We start from the raw sequence: 7,463 nt of genomic DNA, 5'->3' as shown, positions 1-7,463 counted from the left end.
TGGTGTTTGTATTGGTAGTGTTGGTGTTGTTATTGGTGATGTTGGTGGTGGTATTGGTAGTATTGGTGGTGTTGGTGGTATTGGTGGTGGTATTGGTATTGGTGGTGCTGGTGATGATATTGGTGGTAGTGGTGGTGGTATTGGTATTGGTGGTGTTGGTGTTGGTGTTGGTGTTAGTGTTGTTGGTGTAGGTATTGGTGGTGTTGGTGTTAGTGTTGGCATTGGTATTGGTGGTCCATCTATCGCAATGAGTGGAACATCTATTGGGAGATATTAAAATAGGTCTTCAAGCAGATTCCCCATCTGTTGCAATAAATGTTTCAGCTATTGGCATAAAACAAATCAGTAGCAAGATTGTTTTAATCTTCTCCAATGGGTAGTTCATCTGTTGCAACAGATGGTGCATCTGTTATAACAGATGATTCATCTGTCCCAACTAATAGGGTTATCTATTTGAATATTTTTTGTAATGTGACGTATAAAAATTTATTGAATTTTGTCCAACTTTTGTTTAAAAATTATACTGACATTAATTGTAATGTATTTTTGTTTTTCTCTTGTTCGTAGGTAAAAGATGTCTCCCAAAAGTAAAGAAACTAAAAGTGGATTAATTTCTGACTACCTAATAAAAAAAGCTAGAGTACAGATGGATTCAAAGGAGCTTCTTGAACAATCTTCGTCAAAAAAAAGTAAAGTTGAGAAAAGTTATGAAAATGATATAGAGGGGGGTGGAGAAGAGTCTGTAGAGTGGGGTGAGGAAAATAAAAGTGAGGAGGAAGAAGAAAAAGATAAACAAGAGAGGAGGAAGTAGAAAGTGAGAAAGATGATGATGATCAACATGATGATAATGAATCACCATTGGGACATAAATTAAGATCGAAATCTCAGCATGATCCTGTCAAAACTATTGGTATTGACATGTTTCAAGTTGGCTGTCGATAGATAACCCTTTAGAACTAACTAGTTATTTTGTAGTTAAATCTCAGTTGTAAAAACCTTTTGATAAACTTAGGAATACTATGAAGAAGGAAAAACTAGAAGAGTTTTGTAAGAAGAGCTGCTTTAGAAACTTTCTTAAGATACCTGAGGATAAAATGCCCATTTTAAAATAAGCATGGCATATGGTCTTCTCAAGTGCAGGATCAAGAATGTGGGGAATGATAAAGATTTGAAGGAGGAGGGCAAAAAGATGGATGAAATCTGGATCAACTAATGTGGCATTCCAGTTTGTTTTGGCATTAAAGAGTTTTCCATAATGACAGGCTTGAGATGCGATCGTCCAAAAGAACCTTACATCAAGGAAACACCTTTCAAAAAGTTCAAGGCAAGCAGGACACTCAAACCACCACCATCAAATAAAGGCAAGACATTGTCCAAGCAATCATCCACCAAAACCAACAAACACAAGAAAAAAATAGATAGGTTGTTGGACATTGTTGGACATGGCTACAAAGCCACAATATATTTAGAAGATCTCAAGGATACCATACCAATTAAGTACAAGTAGCAATTGTGCTTAGTTTTGTTTTCCTATTCTGTTATATTGGGAAGAGACATCAACAAAGTCATAGAAGATGATTTATTGGAGCTTGCTGAGCATTTTAGAATTTAATAATTATCCTTGGGGATATGACAACTACAAGTTGACTGTCAAGTATTTATTGACAAAGCTATCCCCAAAGTCAATTACCTTGTATGGCTTTTCTTAGGTTTTCATGGTAAATTTAATCACTATTTGTTTACTCTTGTATTAGTTTATATTGAATAATTATTATGACTTTTTTTGTTTGCTTCTTGTTTATATTTTTTATGCTTGGACATTTAAAATCATTCCTCCCCTCAGAAAGCAAGTCAAAGATTACCCAAATGAGGTTTGTCATCCAAGAATCCTCAGGTAGTTGGCTGGAAAGAGCAACACAAAATTTGAGATTGATCTCTTTAACCCTCAGGATGATGCAGTAAGTCTTCTTTCATGTAAAGTAAAATAATTTGACTCAAATAAAGATATTAAAATAGATGATTCATATGTTGCAACAAATGAATCATCTAGTGCAATTTATCTTAATAGATTACCCATTTGGTACAACAGATATAATCTGTTATGACAGATGAATCATTTTTTGCAATAGATTAACTATTTGTTGCTTTGGTTCTCTAAACCTAAGGGTATTAAATGAGCTAGTTTGACCTGCTCGACCCGGCCCATTTAGGAACCCGACCCTATTTGACCCAGCTCGGTTATCCCCCAAACTGTAGGGTTTCGGGTCTCGAGCTGGGCCAACTTTTTATTTAGGCCCGGACCAAAATCGGTCCAGGCCCGCCGGTTAACCGGCCCGGTTATATTTTTAAAAGAAAAAATTGGAATTTGACTATTGGGCCAAAGTAGCCATTGGGCCCAACAACTATATGGCCGTTTGGACCCAAAAATGGCTATTTGGCCTTTTTTTATTTAAAAAATAAATTAAATTAAAATATTTTTTAAAACCCAAAAAAACCCTATAAATACCCTACACTTTCAAATCATTTTTCACACAATTTTCATTCTCTCAAATCTCATTCTCTCTCAAATCTCAATTCTCAAATATTATATATATCTCCTAAAGTTCTCAATTTAATTTTTTAATTTTGCGATTACAAAATACGAGTGGAAGTTTCTAAAATCGCAAGTTTCGAATACTTCCAAACTTTGGTATTGTTGCTCCATATCTTACTTTTAATTTTTAATTAGTGTATTAATTGTTGAAGATTTAATTTTATTATTTTTGTGTATTTTGAATTTTTTTAGTTTGATTTATAATTTTATATTATGGATAAATTAAGAAACCTTGCCAGTAAAAGTGTCAAAAATTTTTGTCCCGACAATGGTAGTGATATTAAAAAGTGAATTACTAGTGGTAGAGGTAGTTCAAGTAGTAGATATACCCGTATGCCTCTGATACCGCTTAGTCAACCTTTTGAGGAAGAAGTAGGTGTAGGTGCTCACGATATGAATTATGCAGAAGTTCAGGAAAATTAAGGTATAGAAGAAGAAAATGAAGTAGATGCAGTTAATTAGAAGAAGATGATAAAAATATTGGTGAGACACCCGCAGTAGGAAATGATAATATTAGATCTGAATCGGTTAATCGCCCTCCCCGTCCTCCCCATTTTCCAAGAGCTCGTAGAACAACTAGTATTCCATGGCAATTTTTTACACGTATAAAAGGAGAGACTAAGGTGCAATGGAATATTTTTCAACAAGTATATGAGTATAAAAGAGGAGGCAATCAAGGGGTACGGGTATATTAATAAGACATATAAATGATAATCACGAAAGAGAGTTATTTGTTGCATGAGGTGGTGAGGCTGTTGGTGGGCCAACGCAAACTAGAATGGACGCAGCGACCAGTCAGGCAATTAAGAATTATAATAAATTGAGGAACCGAGAAAAAATAGCAAAAATGGTAGTTGTGGGTTGTTTACCTTTCAGTTTTCCTTCTTCAGATGCTTTTATTCATTATATTCAAGCAATTTATAATCCTATGTTTAATGGTATTCCTAGAAGTACTTGTCGGGCCGATGTTTTTAGACTTCATTCACAATATATTTTTTATTTATCTACATTGTTAAAAAATATTCAAAGTAGAATGGCTCTAACTTCTGATCTTGGTCGTGCTGTTAATAAAAATAATTATTTAACCATTATTTTTCACTGGATAGATAGTAATTTTATTATACAAAAACGTATTCTAACTTTTTTGTACGATGAATATCGTACACATACTGGAGAAATTATTGCTGATTCGATTAGTAAAGTTGTAGAATTTTATGGTATTAAGAAAAAAGTCTTATGTATTGCTTTTGATAATGCTTCTAACAACAAGACTACTCTTACAAAGTTAAAAGTTAGTCTCCCTCCGTCGTTACCTGAAATATTTCACGTTAAGTGTGCTTGTCATATATATAATTTAATTGTAAGAGATGGTCTTGAATTTTTTGAGCTTTATATTAAAAAAATACAGCTTGTTGTTGGCTTTATTCAAGGAAATAATCGAAGAAAAAGAATTAGAGAATTTAAAGTTAAATGTTGATATTGATGCCAGGAGAATGTGATACTAGATGGAATGCTATATATGATTATTTAAAAACTTGTCATGCTTATAGAGTTCATATTATACTAGATTTTAACCAACATTGTGGTTCATTTGTTGATTTGGATGAATGTATGCTACATGATTCTGATTGGACTGCAATTGATGATCTTGTTAAGTTTTTGAAAAAATTTTATATAGCTACGGTTAAATTTTTCGGTGCTAATTATCCTACTATTTGTAATATTTTAACATATATAGCCGATATTTCTTCTTTACTCAAAGAATATAAGAACAAAGAAGGTTACAAAAAAGCTGTTGGTGCTATGTTTGCTAAATTTAATTTTTTTTTTGATTCCCCCTATTTACTTGGTTGGTGCTATACTAAATCCATGTATGAAATGTACTACTATGTTCCACTTTAGTAATCTTATTTATTCTAACTTAGACATAAATACTAACAATGATTCTGATGATGAAGAATAAGAACAACCAAATTTATATACGTCTATGAGTGATGCGAACATTTACATAGATAAATTATATAACCATTATGATGATTTACTTGATTTAGCTGTACCGACAAATATCACTTCAACTGTCGCTCATCTTCCCGAGGAGCCATCATCTTCTAAAAGACCATCACATAGTGGTTTTCCTAATTACTTTTATGATTTAAATGTTTGGAATAGTTTTGAGGAGGGAACTTACACAACAGCTTCTCGGGGAGACCTTAAGTATTATCTTCGAATGCCGATAGAGGATCGTAGACGATGGATCAATGCGTAGGATTGGTGGAAGAATAATAGAACACAATATCTTGTCCTTTCAAGATTAGCTAGAGATATATTGAATATTTCAATGTCAATCGTTGCATCAGAGAGCGCTTTTAGTCAGGGACGACAATAGCTTGGGGATAACCGACACTCATTGATAAGTAATGCTATGAATGTTCTAGTTTGACGTAGAGATTGGATTAGAGTGGAATGAAGAAATCAAGGAATGGAGGTGGAGCCGAAAGACGAACAGAATCTTTAGTAAATTATAACTTCAAGGGAGAACTCAGCACAATCAAGTCCAATGCATGGTTTTGCCCTCATTGATTTTGACCATCCTATGCAAGTTCCCATTAATGTTGACTATCCTATATATTTTATAAATTAATATAATTATATATATATATATATATATATATATATATATGTTGTAGTATATATATTGTAGTATGAGTAGATATATTTAATGGCACGTATATATGTGTATATATTTTTTATAGACTCTAAAGTAGTATATATTTAAGGTATACATGTGTATATGTTTTATAAATATGTATATATATTGTAGTATATGTTTTATTTAAAGTAGTACATATAATGAATGGTACGTATATATGTGTATATATTTTCTATATACTCTAAAGTAATATATATTTAAGGTATACATGTGTATATGTTTTATAAATTAGTATATATATAAATATATATATATATATATATATATATATATATATACATATATATATTGTAGTTTATATCTTGTAGTATATTTTTTATTTAAAGTAGTACATATATTGAATGGTACATATATATGTATATATATTTTCTATAGAATCTAAAGTAGTGTATATTTAACGTATACATGTGTATATTTTTATAAATTAGTATATATATATATATACATTGTAGTATATATCTTGTAGTATATGTTTTATTTAAAGTAGTACATGTATTGAATGGTACATATATATATGTATATATTTTCTATAGACTCCAAAGTAGTATATATTTAACGTATACATGCGTATATGTTTTGTAAATTAGTATATATATACTATAGTATATATCTTGTAGTATATGTTTTATTTAAACTAGTACATATATTGAATGGTACGTATATATGTGTATATATTTTCTATAGACTCTAAATTAGTATATATTTAACGTATACATGTGTATATATTTTATAAAGTAGTATATAACTATATAAATAGTGTGTGTATATATTGTAGTATATATATATATATATATAAATATATATATATATTGTAGTATGTATCTTGTTGTATATGTTTTATTTAAAGTAGTACATATATATATATATATTATTTAATATTTATATATATATATATATATATATATATATATATATATAAACATATTTTTTTCTTTTTAAAACAAAAATACTTAAAAATAGTATGTGTGTGGGATTTTTTTTTAAATCCTAATTTCTTACGTGTCAATGACCTGGCACTGATGTGACACTGATTTGACACTAACATGGTGCATGTGTAACCCACTCTCCGTTGTGAGAGTGGTATTCAGTTTTGAGGGGTGTAACAAATATACTTTAAAGATGTTAAGGGGGGGGGGTGGTAAATAAATGAAAGTTAAGTTTAAGAGTTAAAGTGAGTTGGAAGAAAAAGTTCAGGGGGAAAAAGATATCTTTTCTCAAAAGATTAATTGATTAATGCATAGTTAAAAAAGAATAACAATATATCTAACATGTACAACATAGTAAAATAATAGTTTCAACAAATCACATATCTATTGCAATAGGTGAATTATCTGTTGCAATATATAACTAACCTGTTGCAACTGATGAGTAATCTGTTAGAAATAATAAAAATATATCACTCATCTGTTGAAATAGATGACTAGTCTATGGAACAGATCATTCATCTGTTCGAACTGTTAGCAACTGTCAATATTATTTAGATTTTTTCCAACAGAAATGTCATCTATCGCAACAGATGAATGATCTGTTAGAAGAAATCAATGTCTTGGACATGTCGTCCTATTGGAATAGTTGATAGAATTTCATCCAACAGATTGTTCATCAGTTGCATCAGATGGCTCATCTGTTGCAGAAAAAAATCAGTAGCAAGATTTTGTTCAATGGAATAACAATAATATCACCATTTAATATCAAATACACCATTTTTACTAAGAACAATAACAAATCAGTCCAGTAGCACCAACACCACAAACACACCAAGAACATTAACAATAACCAAAAACACCAACATTGTTATTTTGTTTGTACAAACAAAAACAACAAAAATTAAACTTAAAAAAAAAAAACTCAATAGACACTAATAAATTGAATCAACAGTTCACAACAAGAACTACGATAAAAATAAAAAATTATATTTCACTCTGAAAAGAGAAGAGAAGAAATACCAGAAATTAGGGTTTTCTTCAGTCCTCATTTCAAATTTAAGCAACAAATATTGAAATTGTTAACCAATACTAAAAGAGAAGTTGTCTTAAGTTCCTCTTTTTTTTCATAACTAAAAAACCATAAATTTTTACCTGTGAAAGAAGAAAAGGGAAGATGAAGAACTCGAAGTTGTTATCGCCAAAGAACAATGTTGTCACGTCGATTAACGGTTGA

Source organism: Capsicum annuum, chromosome 7 (assembly GCF_002878395.1).
Source record: "Capsicum annuum cultivar UCD-10X-F1 chromosome 7, UCD10Xv1.1, whole genome shotgun sequence".
Lineage (NCBI taxonomy): Eukaryota > Viridiplantae > Streptophyta > Magnoliopsida > Solanales > Solanaceae > Capsicum > Capsicum annuum.
The sequence above is the reverse complement of the archived record's forward strand: the minus strand, read 5'-3'. Positions refer to the sequence as shown.